Source organism: Cibotium barometz, chromosome 39 (genome assembly GCF_041138505.1).
Source record: "Cibotium barometz isolate CiBa-2024 chromosome 39, ASM4113850v1, whole genome shotgun sequence".
In the NCBI taxonomy this organism is placed as follows: domain Eukaryota; kingdom Viridiplantae; phylum Streptophyta; class Polypodiopsida; order Cyatheales; family Cibotiaceae; genus Cibotium; species Cibotium barometz.
The window spans coordinates 14438041-14459268 of NC_141084.1; the positions used below are offsets into that span (position 1 = coordinate 14438041).

Below are 21228 nucleotides of genomic sequence, written 5' to 3' on the forward strand. Positions count from 1 at the left end.
ACACAAAAGCAATGCCAACGATACAAGAAACCCCAACGGAAAGATCAGATGCCCCTACATCCAATCAAAGTAAACCAACCATTTGAAAAGTGGGGTTTGGACTTTGTAGGTCCAATTAGCCCAGCGGCCCGAAACACACAATCTCGCTATATTATTGTGGCCACTGACTATATGACCAAATGGGCTGAAGCGAAAGCGACACGTAAGGCAGATGCGAGGACAACAGCTAAGTTCCTCTTTGAAAATATAATCACACGCTTCGGTTGTCCTTTTGAACTTGTGAGCGACAATGGTACGCATTTTATAAATGAAGTGATTAAGGAGCTCACAACAAATTTCATGATATCCCATCATAAATCTACTCCTTACTATCCGCAAGCGAATGGCCAAGCCGAGAGTACCAACAAGACTTTAATCTCTATTTTGACAAAGACAGTTGAAGCTCATCGCACCGATTGGGATCTAAAGCTTACGACAGCTTTATGGGCCTATCGTACTGCGTACAAAGTGGCTATTAATTGCACACCATTCAAAATGGTATATGGCCAAGAAGCAGTCATGCCGTGGGAATTTGTCATTCCTAGTCTTCGTGTTGCTACTCAAGAGGGTTGGGATGGTAATCCCTTAGTAGAGCGTCTATATATCCTTGAGCGGCTAAATGAAGAAAGACAATTGGCTGTGTACAATGCTCTTGTGGAGAAGGATAGAAGGAAAAAATGGTTTGATCGCCACCTAAAGGACAAGGACATCAAGGTTGGGGATAAAGTCTTGATGTATGGAGTGCGAAACGAAAAGAAAAAGCTCAAATATGCTGGTAAGGGACCGTATAGAGTATGTGAAATTACCCCGCAAGGTACCATCAGAGTGGAGACTCTCGACGGAGTTGAAACCATTGGATTCCTTAATGGGAGTAAATTCAAAAGATACTATGACCCCCTGAGCCAGCAGGAGTTACATGCAATCCATCAAAAGAAGGCAGCTAAAGAACAAGCTGAGCTTAAAAAGATACAAGCGAGAGTTAAAGCCAAAGAACGTCAACAGCGTGCTAGGAGACAACGAGAAGCCAACTTGGGAATTACGCAAGTATTTTTCGAGGAAGCACAGGAGGATGCACTGGAATCTGACCCACCTCTAAGATACCCAATTGAGTTACAGAGTCCTTACGGGGAGGTGCTGTATAATGCATTATTGGATACAGGAGCTCAACACAATTTGCTATCATATGGCATGTGGTGTCAACTGGGAAAACCACCTTTATCCAAGAGTTCTATCCAAGTTCAAGGAATCAACAAGAAGAAAACCCCTGTCTCAGGAATTCTGCACACTCCGGTTGCTTATGACAAGGGAACCATAATTCAAAGCTTTTTGGTTATGCCTGCGGGTACCATGGAAGGGACTGTAAACTTAGGGCGCAAATGGATGATGGCCACCAAATGCAATATCGATTGGGCAACCAGACGAGTCACAACGCAAGAACCAACACTAGGTCTGACCGCTCAAAATCCCGCACCTAAGTCATCCACTCAAATATTAGATAATGAAAAATCACAAAGTCCAATGGCAAAACCATCTTCGATTGTAGGCCACCCCTCTAACGCTTCAACGCCAAGAGTGGAAATAGGCAAGGTGGTCCCTAAAGCTTCGCTTACTATGCCAAAGAGTACATACAAATGGGTCCCCAAAGCTTCGCTAACAGCTACTTCCCCTGCTCAATCTCGTTCAGCCACCAAGAATCCTCGTAAAAGGAGAGCAGCTACCCACCCGAGAAAGGGCAATGTAACATCGCGATGGATCCCTAAAAAATTATTAGTAGCCCAAGGGTACTACGAGGGGAATGACCAGATTTGGGTCCCTAAACATAAGTTGAATCCCTCTACATCACCTGTAAAACCTTGCAAACCAATTGTTGCCACCCCAATGACAATTCAAGACCGTGGTAAGGGAAAGGTAATAGAGTGCTCCGCACCACTTCTTCCAGAGTTAGTTTGGATTCCCAAACGATATCGATCATTACCACCTAGCTCAGGAAGGGGGGAGCCACATGAAGCTTCTAGCTCCTCATACCAGGCACACACTCATATAGAAGTTTCTACATGCTCTACACCTACTCTTGTCAACACCCAACAAAAAATCGATGAGTCTACGTCTCCCCTTGTAATAGTATCATCGGAAACCATTTCCTCCATTCGTCAATGGGAGCGTACACTACCATCTCTGCAATTGGATGTGGCCACAAGGGTCATAAAAAGCTATCTGCCCACATCACAACCTATGACCCGCTGGACAAATTGGTTCCAAGAGGCTGCAACATCATTGCAAATAATATGATCTACCCAAGGAAAGGGGGAGCATGTACTCATGCTCGACATTCTAATGCTTCCTCCTTATAACCTTCTCCCCTGACCATATAATTGCCAAATTCAAGGGGATGTATATATATAGCTTCATACATTTAAAAAAAAAACAAAGAAAAGAAAAACAAAAAATAGTAAAAAGAGCAAGAGCACAAAAACAAGAGAAATATCCATATACAATCAAGAACTAGATTGTCCTGTCATAAACCTACTGATGCTATATCTGTGTTTGCAGATATGGCAGATGCACGATCATCATACACTTCATCCACTCCTACCTTTGGTGAGAGGTATCATCTGTACCTTTCTCAGATTTTTCACATGTGCTATCCTGTAATTGAAACTGAATGGGATCATATAGATGTACTAGCCAGAGAAGAAAATATTGAGGAATTAGAATGGCTAATTCACCTATTGACCATGACTGACCCCTACTCCGTAGAGGACATATCCCCAATAGCCCAATGCTTTCCTTTTCCACAAGATGACTGGTTACATTCTTGATGAGTTTATGTGGATGGGAAAATGAAAAGGAAATATCTGACAATGATGAATGGACGGATGAAACTCATGGCACTACTGAGGTTGACTTTATTTGTTTGGATGATGCGGATAGAGGCTTAGCCTTAGGGCTAGAGCCAGGACTCTACAACATCCTCTTACCGTATCCTCAGTAGTAGTGTGGTGACTGGTAGGTAGGTTAGTGTTTTCTAGTTTTTTCTAGTTTGGATTCCTTAAACGACTCTTTAATTTTTCACACTGATGTGCCTCTCGAGGTATAGTGCTTGTTAGTTGATTGTACAGGTTGAAAAGTTTGAGGTGGGTTCGCTTTCAAGTCCTGAGACTGCCGCAACGTTCATCAAAATATATCTACATCAAATTGCAAGCTGTCTCGTCAAATCAAGGAGATCTCCAATTACAGGTGTAATTCTTCCATACCCACTCTCTTTCGTTTTTACTGTTCAATTAATTGCATAAACTATAATGCATGACCACATGGGAATTGTCAATGTACTACTTAGTTTTTGAAGTTGCTTGCATGCTAGTGTAAATCATTAATGAGCTTAACTTTATTGGAAATATTCCTAGGCAGCATGACGTCTTTAGTTAACCTTGGAATACGATCGTCTTAGGTCTAGGGTCAAACCATCTTAATGTTTGACACCTGGTTATGTGTGTGTTGACCTCTACGACATAGCTATTACCCCTTTATCGAAAGGATGCAAGACAAATTATAGTTCAGGAGCAAAGATCAAAAGAAATAAATTTAAAAAAAGAAGAAGCCTACAATAAATGGCAATACAAGTCTATGATGTGCTTTAATGTTGGCCTATCGCCTTATTGATACTTGGTAGACGAGGAGTATTCTACTCCAGACCGATGCCTTGGTTGGTAGAGGGGGTAACCTTGCCTAAAGTGAGCTAATAGATTCCTGGATAATGCCTTGTGTTAAACATGGTACCAGGATCGATTTTAGTTTTGCCTTAGGAAGGTCGCCATTGTGTGTAAAATTGTCACGTGCATTAAAAAAAAAATAAAGGCAAAAGGCTCCTGTAACTCTAATGTTTCTTGTGTCCAGAGACTTGTGGTATTAACTTGTTCTTAGAGTAGACACAATGTGGTCATCTGTTTATTTATTAAGCTTGGTTATTTTCCTTGACTTCGGCCAGTTATAAACCATGATTAACCTTTGACACCTTGCTAACTGATTTACTTTCAATAATTTTAAACTCCTGTTAATTTGCTACACTAGCTCATTCATGTGACCCTTAAACTAAGTTCTCATAGCAACATCCATTGTGGTCTAACATGCTTGAATTTATACACTTTATATCTTTTGAATTTCAGCATACTTTCACTCTACTTCCCTGTTTTGCAGACGGTCCACCACAACAACCCTATCGAGCTTACCATACCATAGCTTCCGAGGACGGAATCTACATCAGGAAGGGGGGCATGTTAACCTATGACGGACATTCAGACGTACTATGTTTTACGTCATTAATTTAAATATTCTGAGTCATGGGCCGGGCTTGTCGGCACCATATGTTAAGGATGAAGGGATTGGGTGATCGCCAATGAGAGGCGCACCTTGAATATCAGTAGGATAAGGGTTAGGATCGGCCGGCCATGTATGGGCGCCCAAGTGTGAATGGCCAAGTCACCTATAAGAGCCAAATGTAACCCTAAAATCCTCATTCTCATGTGTTGTGAATACAAGAGTGCTCTTGCCTTATCTCTTTGGTTTCCTTCTCCTGCGTGTGTGAGAGAGAGAGAGAGAGAGAGTGAGAGAGCGATCGAGCACTGTGTAGCGGCACGGCGGCGGAGAGGCGGTAGAGCGGCGACGGCAGCTCCTTCTTCACGGCTGCGACGCGGGAATCCTTCAAGGCGGCAGTTAAGCGGTGATGAGTGACACACCTTTTGCATTCTGTTTTGAGCTTGCCTTCCTGGTTGTATGCTTGTAGCCATTCGTGGCTCGCATACGGTGTTTGGCAAGTCCCCAGCTACGACCTGTGCGGCAAAAGCGCACAGTGCATAAAATGTCTCTCATTATTCACAAAAGAAAAAGTGATTTCTCTTTTCAATATTAAATTAATCAAAGCTCATTACCGCCACACTGTTCACTTATTATTCGAAAAAGAAAAAAAAATTCCCTTTTTTTAAATTTTATTAGAAGTTCTTTGTCGCCACTCTGTTCACTCATTCTTCAACAAAGTAAAATTAAATTCCATTCTATTCGGAATAAAAGTTAACTATCGCCAAATAGTTCATAAGGTTTTTTGAAAGAAACACAATCGCCAATTGTAATCTTCATTAACATTTAAAAAAAATCTATTTTCCTCCATGAAAAAGAATGTTGCAAGACATGGCTTTCACGAAATGAAGAAATTTTATCACACTTTTCTTAAATAGGATTATAAAAAAACCATCCGAAGGCATGTGATCATGGCATTTTTTAGGAGAGATACACAGAAACGATCCCTTGGCACCACATGCTTACACTAGTATTGACCTTATGGCACTCAAAATATTGGCAAGGTCTTCCTTCTTCAGATGTGGCTGATGTATGAACATGTTATTGTTTGCATCGAGCCCAAGTACGCGTAGGTCGACAAAATACATGCGCTTACATGCAACAAATGGATGTCCACCACTTGCTCTCATTTGAAAATATAGACATGTACAGCACGGTAGCTTTGCAATTGTCACATCATACATCTCACCTTGCATCCTTGAAGAGAGTCTCTACTACAAACACCTCACGCTCCATTTTCTTCACAACCCTTTCTGCAATTACTGAAGCTAACAAAGTGAGAGCATTGTCTATACTCTTTGTTGCTATTTATTACGACACTCTTGTTCTTTACCTCAGGGTTATGTTGCTGTTATGTTCTCTTCTTGAAAACTCTCCTTCTACAGAACAAATCTCGCTCCTTCTAGAGCCTGCACCTCATTGCTCATAAGGTTTGTACTCTTTTGAACTGACCAGACACTGGGAGGATTTACGGGTGCATTTGTGATTGTGGAGCATATGGACTATGTGTGGTCTGCACTTATATTGCAAAACCATATGGACTATTTGCATTGCCAACCTGTCCACTCATGCACCCCATAAAAGCTTGGCGCCAGGACCCATCTTCTTGATTGCTTGATTTGTTTTCTACATTTCCCTGCTTGGCTACCTAGCCATGCTTGAGAAGTGACTTTGTTGTTAATTTTTGTATGACAAATTGCCCAGATTGTATCATGAATATCTGATTCCCATACTCTTTGCACTCCCTTCTCTTCCTCCTCTATTTGTACTCCTCCGTTTGTTTGCTGCTCTTGTGCAAATTTAATTTTTTTTCCTTTACTCTTTTGAGGTTGAATCTCAGTATCATATTGAAGCTTATGGCAGCTATTTACATCCTCATCCATGATAGTTTGTGGACATTGCTCACGGTGCACTATCTTGTTGTTGCCCCATGACATTGGGAACGTGAAACATTTCCTCTAACTGTTTCTCCCACCATCCTACTTGTTATGGTTGGGCTTGGTGATAATCCATTCCTGTTAGCACACCTCTCTAATAACTTTGTGATGCGTGGACAAGACCCTAAGTGCTTCCCTTATTGGAATGCTTGCCTTTTTGCACTTTGAAGTAGTGCGTTTGCTAGGTCTGTCACACTGTTGCATCATAAAGAGAGATGGTCCCCTTGAACCCCTTACTAGGAAGCCAACTCGCATGCTTGGATTCCGCCAGGCTCGTCCATAGAACGTACACTGACATAGAGTCATCCATAAACTCTTAATGAAGAAGGAAATAAAATATAATATCAAATACAAATATAACTACCACCAACCAGTAAAACGATTGTCTCACCTCGACAAGATATTTTCTCCAATGAGGGTATCAGACATTCCACCAGCTTAGCCAACAATCCATAGTAGGAATATTTTCATTTGCCACTTTGCCATTACCCCACCATGCTCTTATATATCTGTATTTAGCTAAGGCATCCTCCTCGCACACCTCCATTGCCTACACAAAAGCTGATGCTCATCCTGGTAATTCTTCACCACGTACATATGTGTATGTATGTGGAGACTTTGTTCCCAATGGAACAAGCATGATCTTTCTCTACCCTCAATTTTGTTGTTTGGCCTGCCACCATTGTAAATAAACCTCACAGCCCTCCAATTCGCCCTAGCCTCGTCCATAATGAAGCCGGCAAAGTCCGGTTTTGGCAGCTCCTTTTTCTCCACCACCTCGTTAAGCATTTGCCAAAACATGGTTTGTGCATCGGTGTCTTCCTCCTTCATTTCACAAGTGGCAATTGTCATAAGCTCCTATACATTGAAGCATGATCTTCTTTACATAAGTACATGTAAAGTCTTAAAAGGCATGGACTTTGCATAAGTACAATCATGAAGTATACCTAGGGTCATAAACATGTGCTACCATTGTAGTTCACCCTGCAACCCTACGCACATGGTCAAAGCAAACCTAGGCATGTCTCAGATCTCCATTCCTAGAGCAATGCATCCAACTCACTAGGTTAACACCTGAAGATGGTCCAATAGAGTAGACATCTTGAAGACATAGCAATGCTCGTGGTCCTTTTGTCCCTTGTCCAAGGAACCTACTCTCGTGAAAGAATTCATATGCACATTGTTTCTTCAGCTCTAGTATGCTCGACTCTGCTCCACTAGAGCGTCCAACATGCTTTGAAGCCTTAACCATTCTCTTGAACCTAAGTAGTACAAATGAAATATGGCATTAAAAAACTTTTCAATTGAACTTTGATCGAAATATATATATTACAAAACCCTGCATCGGTGTGCTTGAATGAGAGGTTGCATTTCCTTTAAAAGACCCCCAAGCTCCACTGGGCCGATCTAATTATCAATTGTACTTCCAGGCCTCACCACACTATATCCATTGTGAGATGCTTCGCGATTGTCATTTGAATCTTACATGGTCTGAAGGAAGATAACTCAGATATACTACCTCCTTCACTAGCTCCTTAGTCCTATTGATGGTAGCAAGGCAAGTCCCTTTCTGGACTGTAATGCAAATAAGCATGCTTTTGTAATAAAAACAAGACAATGATCCAATACCATAGGTTGAAATCTCCACTTAGGGTACTTTCTCTGATAATTTACCTACAACTCAAGATATTAATTAGTTGCATCATATTGTGTGAGTACTGAATTAAATATAAACAAACACTCACCACACCATGACATCTTGTTTTCTTGGCCATTGATTCTAAAGCTCCCACATAGACTATTGGTGCATTCAAAAACCCATCCACAATAGCTCTTCCTTACAACGCTCGGGAACTTCACAGTAGTCTTCGTTGGTTTGGTCTAGCAATGGCTGTCATAAATTTGTTCCATTCCATGCATGGTAGAAAGATAAGAATCACTTGCGCACAAGAGCTCAAAAGCAACATTGCCATTATATATTTCGAGAACTTCATGGATTTCCTGTATACATGAACACGCCATCAACATTTTCTTCAAAATACCACCATGAGAACTTCATGGATTTTCTGTATACATGAACACGCCATCAACATTTTCTTCAAAATACCACCATGAGAGTAGGAGTTCATTATGAGGTTGACAATGTTGTTCATCTCATCACCCTTTGGCACTGCATCCAGGCTCGTTGTTGAAGGTTTATTGGTCGTGAGATTGACCATCTCCAGAAACCTCGATGGAGCTCCTTTTGTGAGATCCACGAAAGCACTTTCATCAATTGAAGTAGATTGCTCAAACTCACTTGATGGAATCACTAGGCATCTGTTTGACAACTCCCTATAAAAAACATACACGGTATAGAGAGAGGTGGTCTTGCTTGGATACAACTGGATTAAGGGATTTGGGTTATCGCCTCGTTCACATATGGCGAGCACAGTAATAGAAGCATTAGGATTATGAAAGAGAGGAGATTGTAACTCCCAATCTTTCAATATTTAGAATCTTTCAATACTAAATATTGACCTGCACATGGGAAGGAGACCATGTGGTCATTGTTTACACGCACCAAGAATATTGATATAGTAGAGCAATCCATTGCAGACACAAGCTTTCAATGTACACTTAGAGAAGCTAGAAATGTGATTAGCTCGAAAACGTTAGAGATAGAATGTAAAATGAAGAAGAAGAAGAATCTCAAAATAAAGAATAGAATTAAAAAAAAAAGAAACAAATAATGTAATATTAATACACTTATTTTTTAAAAAAAACCTCAAACATTTATACCATTGACAATCATCTAATAGATTGAAATTTTGTATGTATTAATAGAAAATAGAAAGGTTGTTGAATATTTAAAAAATTAATAAAGAATATTCAACATTAACTCAAAGATATTTTGTATTGAACATATATTTTGCATTTAATATAGAATAACAAGATAGAGGGAGAGAGACAACAAGATAGAAGGAAAGAGGGAGGGAGCGAGGGAGGGGAAGAGAGGGGGTAAGGGGAGTAAGGTGCCCATATGTCTCCCGTCCCCTTCTTCCCACTTAATGTTTAAATTTGGAAGCACATTTGAAAGGTAAACAAACAATTATTTGGAGAACCCCCTTTTATATAATTTTCTACAATTTCAAGCTTTGAAGGGTCCCCTTTAAATTATTGACATCTACAAATGTGTAAGGGTTTGCAAGAAAGGTATTTTTTTAAAGTTGAAAGTGTTCTTACAGTGATTTGGAGATGATTGGGAGAACACACTCAAAAGTACCATGATATTTATGCATTCATTGTGTTTGATTATCTTTGTGCCGCTTCCTCTTAAATTTTTTTAGTTTTGAAGTGCAGTTTGAAGCAATTTTTTGATTAAGTAATAGGAGTTTCCTTGAATCTCTCTCTCTCTCTCTCTCTCTCACACACACACACGTGCGCGTGCGCGAACTTGCACACATCCACATACCAGTATATTGCTTTGTCATTATATACTGCCTACATACTTATGTTCTTACTCACAAATATTCACCCACACACAATTATTAGAAAATGTGGTATCATTTTAATATTTTTTCAAAAAAAAAATGTTGAGAGGCGCATATGGGCGCCGACGCCCATGTGCGCCCCACCACCCCCTTTTATAGTGTGTCCCCCCTTGAAATAGCCTTGCTTCCTTCTCTCTAGTTGCATACCTATTGCTGCTTGAGCTGCTCTACTCAGTGTGTGCAGCACACCAGTTTCGTGTGGGCTACTACGATGATTCGTGTCCCATGGTGGAGAAGATCATGCAAAGTTGCATCGAAGAGGCAATTGGAGAGAATCCTAGTCTTACTTGTCAGGAAAGACCATCGGAGGAGGAGGAGTTGAGAGGCGCATACACCCATATGCGCCCCACCACAACCTTTTACGTGCCCACCTAGCCACCTCTGCACGGCCATGGCCTACTGTCATTTTAATAATTTTTCAAAACAATTAAATTGTTGAGAGGTGCTTATGGGCGTCGACGCCCCACCACCCCCTTTTACTTGCCCACCTACCCACCTCTGTGCAACCATGGCCATCCTAGAATGGCACCCCTTGTTCTCCCGTTTCCCCCTCAAGCTAATTTTGAAACCCTCTCTTCATCTACAGGTTGGAGGGGATTGAGTAATTTTTTGTGTTTGGAAAGAAGGGCATGCGCCCCCCTTCCTCCCCGCCTACCCCCTTTTATAGCTCTTCCTCCCTTGAAATAGCCTTGGTCATGAACATGAGCTCTAGCACTCATGCTTCTTCATCTCCTTGCATCCACTCCAAGGGTATTTCATATTGAGGTTTGTCTTAAGGCTTTCATCCAACGCTTCTTACTGTTCTATGGTTTCTCATGCTCTCTTGCTACATGTTCTCTTTCACATAGTATGTGCTTGAGTATATTTGTGTGCTCTTGCATTTTATGCCTAAGACATGTCCAATACTGGCCGACAACAGCTTATGTTGGCCGACCAGCATCCTTTACAAACATATAAGCACAAGTCACCAAATTCAGTCATTCATCAAGGCTTTCATTTATTCATTAGTCTCACAAGTCAGTTAAGCATATGCAGGGCCATAGGTCAACCCCTTTGGAGCTGACCAAGGGCCCAAGCCATGTACATTCATCAGTAACTTTTTTGTACCATATATAAATACAAGAAAAACCCTAACACCAATCTCTCTCTCCTCTGTCTGAATCATGTTTAAATTAGCATTATGTTTTTAATCAAGCTTAGGGTTGTGGATCAGTACAGCAAAGGCTTTCATGCATGCAACATTGGGGCTCACAAGGAACCAATTTCTACTCCAGCAGGTCCTACACCGGCTTGCACAGATATGTCCACGTGGCATCCAAGTGTGGGATGCACGTGACAGCAAGAGATGGTCTCACAGTTGCCAAAGCTTTAGACGCCTATCAAACATGTATTTTGGGCAAGATGCAACGGGCATCATTCTTGAAAGATGGATTAATAAGGGCTAAATTACAACTTATACATAGTGATGTATGTGATCCTATGAGGACACCATCAATCGAGAGATATCTCTATTGTCACTTTTATTGATGACTATACCAGGCACACTTGGATATATTCATTGAAGGTAAAGTCAAAGGTTTTGACATGCTTTAGACACTTTGTTTCTATGACTGAAAATGTGTCTGCTTCGTCCAGATCGAGAGCAGGAGTATATGTTGAAGGAGTTTCATGCATACATGGCCGAAAGAGGCATAAAACATCAATGCACAGTGCGTTACATTCCTCAACAAAATGGTGTGGCTGAGAGGAAGAACATATCTCTCATGGAGATGGCATGTTGCATGGTTAAAGACCAGGATTTGCCTAAGGCAGGATGAGTATGACTCGGTCCTAAAAAATGACACTTCGTATTTGGCAGATTTGTCTCATGGTAAAAAGGTCATTGGTACGAAGTGGGTTTAAAAGCCTGAGCATAAAGCTGATGGTAGCGTTGACGGGTACAAGGCAAGGCTTGTTGCTAAGGGTTATACTCAAAAAAAGGCATAGATTATGATGGTCTTGACCTTTTCCCCCACGTCTCGTATGACTACAATCCGGTGTGGTAGCGCATCATGGATGGAATGTGCATCACTTGGTATTAAGACTACCTTCTTGAATGGTGATTTACATGAGGAGGTCTATGTATCTTAGCCTCGTAGTTTTTGTTCAAAAGAGACAGGAGTATATAGGTTATGAAAAGCTTTATATGGCCTTAAGAGGCTCCCACCGCATGGTATGAGAAGATAAATGTATACTTGGTTGCGAATGATTTTTGCAACTGTCCAACCGAGACTACCTTCTATGCAAACAAGAGTAAAGATTGTTTATGGGTCATCGTTTTATACGTTGATGACATGTTGCTCACAGGTCCTACTGAGGAGATTTCAGCCTTCAAGGTTGAATTACATGTGTCATTTGAGATGACATATTTGGGCTCGTTGCATTATTATTTGGGCATACAATATATGTAACGTGATGATGGTATTGTGACGTTGCAGTCAAAGTACGTACAACGACTACTTACCTGGTTTGGTCTTGAAGATTGTAAGCATGTTGCTACACTAGTAGAAAGGGCCTCGCAGACCTAACTAACCAAGATCTCCTAAACATAGTCCACCACAAGATTAAAGAAACCAAATAAAAGGAGTACATGCAAGCCCACCACTTAACTGTAGGATCGGTACTTCAATCCAACCTCTAGCCAAGGGCTAAGATTCTACTCCACAGATACATGCCAATTAGCACTGGTGTCCCATACCACCACTGCCTGCCATGTCCCCGCAGGAGTAGAAATTGTGTCCAAGCACAGCCCATCAGAAGTGCACCACATGACTGACTACCAAATAATAACCCAAGGCATCATTTATATAGTGATAACTGCCGCTATAAATAGCTAACGTGTTATAGATAGCCAATAGCCTACTTTTATAAATTCTGAACCTTAGTCCTCCGTATTTGCCTGCTATCTCCTAATCCCAAAGTCCCCTAACCCTATTAGATTAGGCTTGCTAATATGAGGATTAGCTCCACATACATAACAATACAAGGCAGCTTATACGATAGTGGAGGGTGTATCCATATGCCTTTTCGTAAATCTTGGTGTTGGACATCAATCCCCGACCTCCATTTTCACTGACAATCAGAGTACATTGGCCATTTACGAGGAACCCAGTGTTTCATAAAGCACATTGAGGTGCATTATCATTATGTCGAGGAGAGACTCATTACGGAAGAGATTAGCTTGGCTTATGTCTCTACACACGACAATGTGGCAAATATGTCCACGAAGACTCTCTCACGAGAGTTTTTTGCAAAGCTTTGGGCTTATTGCCATTTGGGAATTGATCAGCCATATGATCCCTATTGTACATATTCACATCATCACTATAGGGAGGATTTGTAACCATTTATATAGTAGTGATGGGCCGGGGTACTTTTTCCCTTCTTAGGAGGTTTTCTCTCCCAAGCGTGTGTGCACACTCTTACAAGTGTGTAAGTGACCTTATTATGTCACTTCACTTGTACTTCACTCATTATCATTAATCCACTTTGAGTGTTTGTGCTTATCTCTATCTCCGCTTGCTTGTTGTGTTTGTGTGTGTGTGTTGCTACCTTTGTCTCCACTCCAACACAACCAACCATATCATCCGACTGGAACCATATTAGACTAAAACATAGTCTCTTAGGAACTTTGTGAGATTCCCACAGCCATTTGAGATAGTCTAAACCCTCAAACGGACCCCACAACGCGAGAACAATGTGTTCTCGGTTTGTTGTCCAACGCTCACAAATGCAATCACATAACTCGCTAAAGTATCCATCCTAATTGGAAGAGTGCCAACTCTACATAAGTCGTCTCCCAACCATCTGGCCCCATTTGGCCACCACCTATCACTAGAGAGATATCATAACTCTCTCAATGAGGCCTGAGAATAGGGATCCTATGCATCTGTTGAGTGAGGAGAAGCCTGGCATTCCGAACTATGAAACTGAAAAGGGAAGGCTTTTCAATGGATTGAAAGCATCAATCCACTCCCACTCTCCTGGATCCCATTGAAGATATCTGATAGGGGTATACCTATCCTCGAAAAGACTCCCAAACAACTCGGATGATAGTCTCCATGAAAGGTCCCAGAGAGCCACTCATGTGGAATAGCTACATCAATCTAATCAATACGTATGCGAGAGCCCCTAAGATGCTAAATGGATGCAGCTCTTCGATCCTTCGAAAGACTCTTAAAGGTCTTCTAAGCAAGAACTGTGTATGCACATCTCTCCCACTTGGTGCATGTAACGAGATGCACCAAGTGGTTGACCGGCCTCATCCCTGATGAACTTGTTTCACATAATAGATTGTTGGTCAGCCTCATCCAAAGACCAAGGAAGCCTTTGTCGCAAAAATGGTCTCATGCTTCTCCATGCTTTAACAATGGCTGCAATAAGAGGAGAAGATGGTGCCATGATATCACCCTCCGTGAACAAAACCGTGTTGGGTAGCCAATCTCCCCCAACACGGGGTGTACATCCGAAAATCTGGGACAAGAAAAAATCCTTCCAAGGCTCAATGCCTGGTAGGAAACCTCTGACCACAAGCTCACAAAGCAATGCCTTGCACTGAACATCCGGATCAATAATATTCAGTTCCCCCTCTTGTCTGGGGGGGCTGAATAACTCTGACCCAAGCTACCCTGGCACGAGTGTCTGTGGTGCCATCCAAACCCGACCAAAGAAAATTGCGGATCAATCTCCGCAACTGACCAATGCACGCATGAGAGAAGCACCAACAAGAGGCAATAAACCAAGCCGAGGCAAGCAATACCTGATTAGCCACCAAAGCTCTAGAGGCTAAATCTAATCTCCTCGAGCTCCAATGAAGAAGCTTCTTCCGGATACTCATAAGTACCGGAGCAAACTGCTGTGCAGGAGAAATATCAACCCTAATCTGGCATCCCAAATATCTAGTAGTGCATCCTCTACTACTAATCCAAGTAAAACCAAGCTCTGCACCCCAAGCAACTCTCGGTGAGTCACTAATTCAAAAACCAACAGATTTGTGCCAATTAATGAGTGCCCCTGCTGCCAAACAAAACTCTTCAAGTGCTACCCGGAAGGAACGTAAGCATGTGTGAGACCTCCAAGCACATGGCTGTGTCATCAACTAACTCACAACCATCTCCTCTTGACTACGAAGAGGCAACCTCAATCCAAAAATACCAGCAGTGGAGCGGAGGAAGATTCTCATGGCCTCTGCAACTATGATATATAATAATGGGACTAAAGGACAACCCTTCCGTACTAAGCGAGAAATCTGAAACCGCTCTCCTCTATCACCGCAAGCAAGCACACTAATGTGGGCATCATGATACATGCATGAAACTCCCTTGATCCATCTCTGAGAGAAACCCATATGGCTAAGAGTACCCTCAAGGAAGTCCCAATCCACTCTATCATAGGCCTTCTCAAAATCCAAGAGTAGAATGACTAAGGGCTGATTACTCGCTTTGGCCCATTCCACGGCCTCCCAAAACAAGAAAATGTTATCAAAGATGCTCCTTCCGTGTAAGAATCCATTCTGAGTATCATGAATGACATCCTACAAAATTGGCTGCAATCTGGTGCTCATTGCCTTAGCAAGAATCTTATATGCAGTCCCAAGTAAGGTGATAGTCTCCACTGGCCAATCAATGTCTTATCCCCACTCTTAGAGATAAGATAGATAAACCCCTCAGTTAGAGAAGAAGGCATAGAACATGTGTCCCATATCTCCTGGAGAGCCGACGTGATCTCAGCCCCAATCTCATCCCAAAAAGTAATGAGAAAAACAGGGGAGAGGCCATCCTCCCCTAGACACTTACAATGAGGTAAGGCATGAAGAGCATGACTGAACTCCTGCATAAAAAAAGGGCATCCAAAACGGCACACATCTCCTCAGTGATCAAATGTGGTAGTGCATTCCAAACCTTCCTCTGTTCCCTGAATCTCAAATCAAAGTGCAGCTCAACACTAAGAAGCTGGTGATAGAAATCAGTGGCAATCTGTCTAACCATAAGAGGATCTGAGTGAAGAGTGCCATGTGAATCCTGCAACTACCTGATACTATCTCTGGCATGAGATGGACTGTGAGTAGCAAAGAAATGTTTGTTGCATCTGCCACCCATCTGGGTCCAAAAGGATTCCTGGGCATGGTAACGGTACTCCGCACGCTAATCAAGAGAGTGATGAAGTTTTGCCCTAACAGTACATAAAGAATCTACAACCCATTGAGCATGAGAATGTTCCTCGTGCTCTTTCTGTAAAGCAGGACCCCTGGGCATGGTAACGGTTCTCCGCACGCTAATCAAGAGAGTGATGAAGTTTTGCCCTAACAGTACATAAAGAATCTACAACCCATTGAGCATGAGGATGTTCCTCGTGCTCTTTCTGTAAAGCAGCTAGTCTACGTCTAATAGCCCTTTCTAAATCCAAGACCTCTTGCCTCTTAGACAAGGCACATGTGTGATAAAAGTCACTAATATCACAGAGAGCAGAGGCCAAGCTTTGCGAGGCTTGCAAGAAATCATAAGATCTCCAAATATCAAGCATATGACGTGATAGCTTTGCATCTAAAAACAAACGATCAAGGATGCGTACATGGGGTGCTGATCCATGGCGACTCGGATCTCTAATGCATAAAACCATTGCGCAATGATCCGATTTGGAGGTGCCTGTAGTAATAAAAGTATGCCCCCTCTGTCGAGCACCCATCCTTATGCCAACAATCTCTGCCATGAATGGAGAGTATAAACCTCTCCCAAGACGCTCTTTCAAGAGGATGCACCAAGCCCTCATGTCCACCTCTTTTATCCATTGGCATCTTAACCATGTAAAAATCCCCACCAATAATCCAATGGTCAGCAAGAGACATCAATGTGGTGAGAGATTTCCAGAAGACAATTCTCTCACCTCTATGGTTAGGGGTTGAGAATACCAATGCGTGTAGTACCTTGCATAAGGAGGATCCACTGTGCTCTCGCAGGCAAAATGACACCATGTCCAATGATGCAAGGCAAGATCAAAGCTGAAATAGAGATATAGACGCCACCTTTGGTACCAATAGCTGGTGACCAAAAGGTGTGTCCCAAGAGAAGCTTGCCTAATCTCCCACACTGGCTTGCATCCAGTTTATGCTCTTGTAAGAGCAATACATCCATAGGTCCACCTGTAACTGCACAATGAAGCTGAGTTTTGATGATTTGTTTCCGCCGACGCGAAAAAAAGCCCCCAAGACCTTGAATGTTCCGAGAGACAATCCTCACACATGCAAGCAAACTTCACACACACACATACACACATACATGGGAAATGTCGGGTGCTCACCACAACGGCTACTCCCCATATAAGGGGTCTTACAAAATAGAGCATACCCGTCATCCGCAGTGACAACACGAGAGTGGAGCATTGAGCAAATGCTTTTCCAACAAAAAATTGCCTATGTTGCATCTTTTGTTTGCTTTGTGTTCATTTGAATGCACTTGGAGGAATCACGCCGGTTGTGAATCCCCGGGCACCCGTGATCTTGTATTTGGAAGCATACTCCTTTTTGTATTATAACGTTAAACGGGAGAGGGTCGGCCCATCTTTGGCCCTAGTGTAGTGTACTGTGCATATTTTCTGGTTGTGTTGTGTCATATTAAAATCCTTTAACTTTGGTTACAGTTAATCCATTCCGAAACACACGCCTGCCCATTACAATTAGTACAGCCAAGACCGCCATGCTTGGACACAGGACAAGTGTTGATGACAATTAGTACAGCCAAGACAGCCGTGACCGGACACTGGACAAGTGTTGATAGGCATTGGACAAGTCAGGCAGCTAGGCAGACAAGTCAGCAGGGTGGACAGGTTGGGAAGTCGGTGGACCCGAATTCTGATCCACATTTACTAGTGTGGAACGGTAACCAACCAGATCCTTGATCATAGACTTGTGGTGGAACAAAAGCTTCTCCCAAAGTCATGTTTGTTGCCTATCACCAGGCCATGCACCAGTCACAAACAAGATAAGCATGGGAATCGAAATGTCACATGCACACACTTCTAAACTTGGAACATTACTGTATCATAGCTGTACCCAAAAAGTAGCTTAACAAAATTGACACCTTCCAGCTGATAGGCACCCAGAGAAGTGATCTCTCACTCTACAAGCAAGCGGCAAGCCAAAAGGGCTTACATCATGAAAATATATTGGTCAAGATAGATATCTGGGGTCCCATCTTGAAAAGATTTGAATAAGTCCCAAAGAAATTGGCTAAGGAGGGCAAACTCAAAGAAAGCTATGGCTAAGACATGCTTGATGGTAAAATGATAGCAGAACTCATCTGGCAGTTTGGTTTTCAAGCTGCAGTGTATGACAACAGAACCCAGTTCACGTTTGCAAGGAGGAAAAAGGATACCTGATAGCCTTGTGTAAGACCTTTCAGCTTTTTCTCTAACTGAACCACTTTTTTGGTTTCACCTTCCATATGTTTCTTAACAATCTCAAATTCATACTGTAAAGCAGATAATTTATCACTGATGCTTGCACCACTTGCAAGCTTAAAGACTTGTTGAGAAGGGAAGTACATCATGTGCTCTGCAACAGCATTCCTTGACTCTGCATAATCATCAATTGTTGCATTGTCATGCCCCACTGCCTGCAGTTAATTAGCAAAAAATGTACATAAGCCACAAGAAAAAAACTTAAAACAACCAATACATACAAGCATCAATGCATACATAATCTCACAGAAGGGCCACCGTGTACCACTTACACAGTTCCCATTCTAGTGTATAGAAACATGCAGTGCCCCTGGTTCATCTGGTGGCAACACAGGTATCAAAATTTGATACTCATTTTTGGGCATAGGAAGCTCTACCAGACCAGCCCGGAGGTTCCTCCTTATCTCAGCTTGCCTTGCTTTCTCAGCCTTTTCACTCTCATATGGGGTTTCCATTCCTTCATTAATGTGGAGTTCATCCCTTATTGGTGTACCCTTAGGGGTGGCAAAGACTGGAATATCCTTGCTGGGTGTCATTCTTGCTGGAGTAAAACCCATGCCACCGGAAGGTGTTTGTACAGGTGTAGCCATTGGGTTTGAAGTTTGGATCTCTTTCTGTTTGGGTGTCGCTCCAGAAAAATCTGATAGATGCAGCTCTGGATTCTCCCCTCCCAGCAGAGGAGTCTGTATTTGCCTAAGCCGAGGAAGGTTCTCAGCCTCCATCCTAATAGCATCACCTTTCCCTCCCAGAGTACTCTGAGGAGTTCTAAGTGGTGTCATGCCCATTCTAGGAGTTTGCCCATAGTTTGCAAACAACATATGAGTGACCCCACTGCCATCCTCAAGCTCCTCATCACCCAAAAGAAAATCATTAGAGTAGCCCATCTTTGCTATCTTCTCCAGCTCACGATTTGAAATCTGGGGAGGAGGCATAAACCTAGACCTTTTGCAAACACCTTTAGGATCATTTAACGTGTTAATTTGAATAACAGAACCTGGGGCATCCTTGTGCTCTGCAATTTTGTTACAAGCAACATCCTGCTTTCTCAACTGTGCCTCTAAGTCCACTTGCCTCTTCCCCTCCAACATCTCGATGGTGGTTGGAAATTGAGGCTGTTCTACAAGAATTTCCTCTTGTGAGATGTCGAAGAAACCTGGAGGGGGCCTCTTCTCGAATGGAATCTCAGCATTGTAGTCAATGCCCCTTTGTTTCCTCCTCCTGTGCCTCATCTCAATGCCTGTGGCTTTAAGCTCTCTCTGTTTCTGCAGGGATGCAAGTCTCCTTGCTTCTTCAAGCTGTCTTTCCTGAGCTTTCCTCTTAGCCTTCTTTCCATGTGTATTTGCCAACCTAGCCCTGGCTTCAGACAGCATTTCTTTCTCGTCCTCATCCATGTCAACAGGATCTGGCCTAGCAGGCTTGGACTCTGGGTTTGGATCAATTTCACCTGGTCTGAGTTTCCTGGGATCATCTGAAGGCTCATAGTTCTCATCTTTAGCACAGGCTGCATCGAGCAATTTCTCATAACGCTCCAGACATTGTGAAGGTGTCCGCCCCACAATCGAACCTATGGTTCTCCATTGTGTGGGCATCAGCTTTGCAAGGTGCAACAGCTTCTCATCCTCCTCACAGTTCCATTCTGTCTGGAAAACAAAGCCGATGCTTTATCAGAGAATTTCAAGCCCCATCAAGTCAATCAAACCAGAAGTAAAAATGCTGCATACCTTCTTAATGGATGGATCCAACCATTCATACCATCGAGCTTTGCATGGCTTTGCAGATTTCCGGACTAGTAGAGAAGAAATTCGACCCCACTGATTCTTGCCGTACTTCGTGATGGCCAACTTCACAATCTCATCTTCTGTATTCTTCCAAACGCCACCCTTTATCATGATCCTCATCTTGCCCTACTTTTGAAACACTACCGAATACCGTTTACCCTAACAATGACAATTAGGGTTTATCAGAATCTGTAGGGTTTGGCAAAAACTATTTCTAAAACAGATTTGCACAAGATAAGATTAACCTGAAAACGGAGGACAGAAAAAATTAACTCGATGATGCAAGAAACGGAATGAAAGTTTAGCAGGAGCTATGTATACAACACCATGGCTAACCTGGACCCAGAAAAGAATTGCCTGACGATGCAGAAAAGCAGTTAGGCTTTAGCGAGATCCGTGCCGATACAGAAAATCATGTGGGGTTTGGCAGCCTTGCCTAGAGAAGATTAATCTAGCGAAGCACATAAAGGACAGAAGCGTCAGTTAGGGTTTGGGTGCACCTCACCTTGGCCAGACAGAATGCACCTGAAGATGTAAGAAACAGCATCACCTTGGCCGTCCAATTACGGTTTTGCACATAACAGAAAACTCTGCTAGCCTTGATCGGAGAAGTTTGCATGGCTAGCTTGGGCAACAAGTCCTTTGCAAGTGGGCTTTCACACATGGCTGCGATCAGTTGCCTGCGTCCGGCCTAACCTCACATTGCCGGACGGAATAAAGAGAGACCACCTCAAAAGGTTATTGGGCCCACCACCTAGCCCAACTCTGCTGCATCATGGCCAAATACTTTCAGTTCAGTCTTAGCTCCTCTGTCTCCAAATTAGCGGGTGCCACATCAAAAAATTTCTCTCTCTCTCTCTCTCTCTCTCTCTCTCTCTCTCTCTCTCTCTTAAACGGAGGTGAACAGCTAGCTAACATCAGGGTTTTGCCAAATGGAGCTCACCCTCTCATGTGCGGAAGCCGTCCGACTATGCAGCAAACAATCCCTAAGGTCCAAGTTTGTTGTCCAAACAATTATCAATTCACACATTCCTAGGCCAGGCGCTTGCTGGCATGCCTAGACACACCCAAGATCAAGGGCGAGGTGTCCGACAACCC

General features: G+C 42.7%; 1 pseudogene across 1 annotated transcript; it reads right to left on the minus strand.

Moving 5' to 3' along the window:
* Positions 1–17823: 17823 nt before the first annotated feature.
* Positions 17824–20811, minus strand: LOC147615758 (cell division cycle 5-like protein pseudogene; annotated as a pseudogene). Its single transcript, XR_015262573.1, has 5 exons — positions 20681–20811; positions 20467–20581; positions 20074–20289; positions 18652–19992; positions 17824–18507 (listed from the first exon to the last, which is right to left on the minus strand). The product of XR_015262573.1 is annotated as a cell division cycle 5-like protein pseudogene (transcript).
* Positions 20812–21228: the final 417 nt, after the last annotated feature.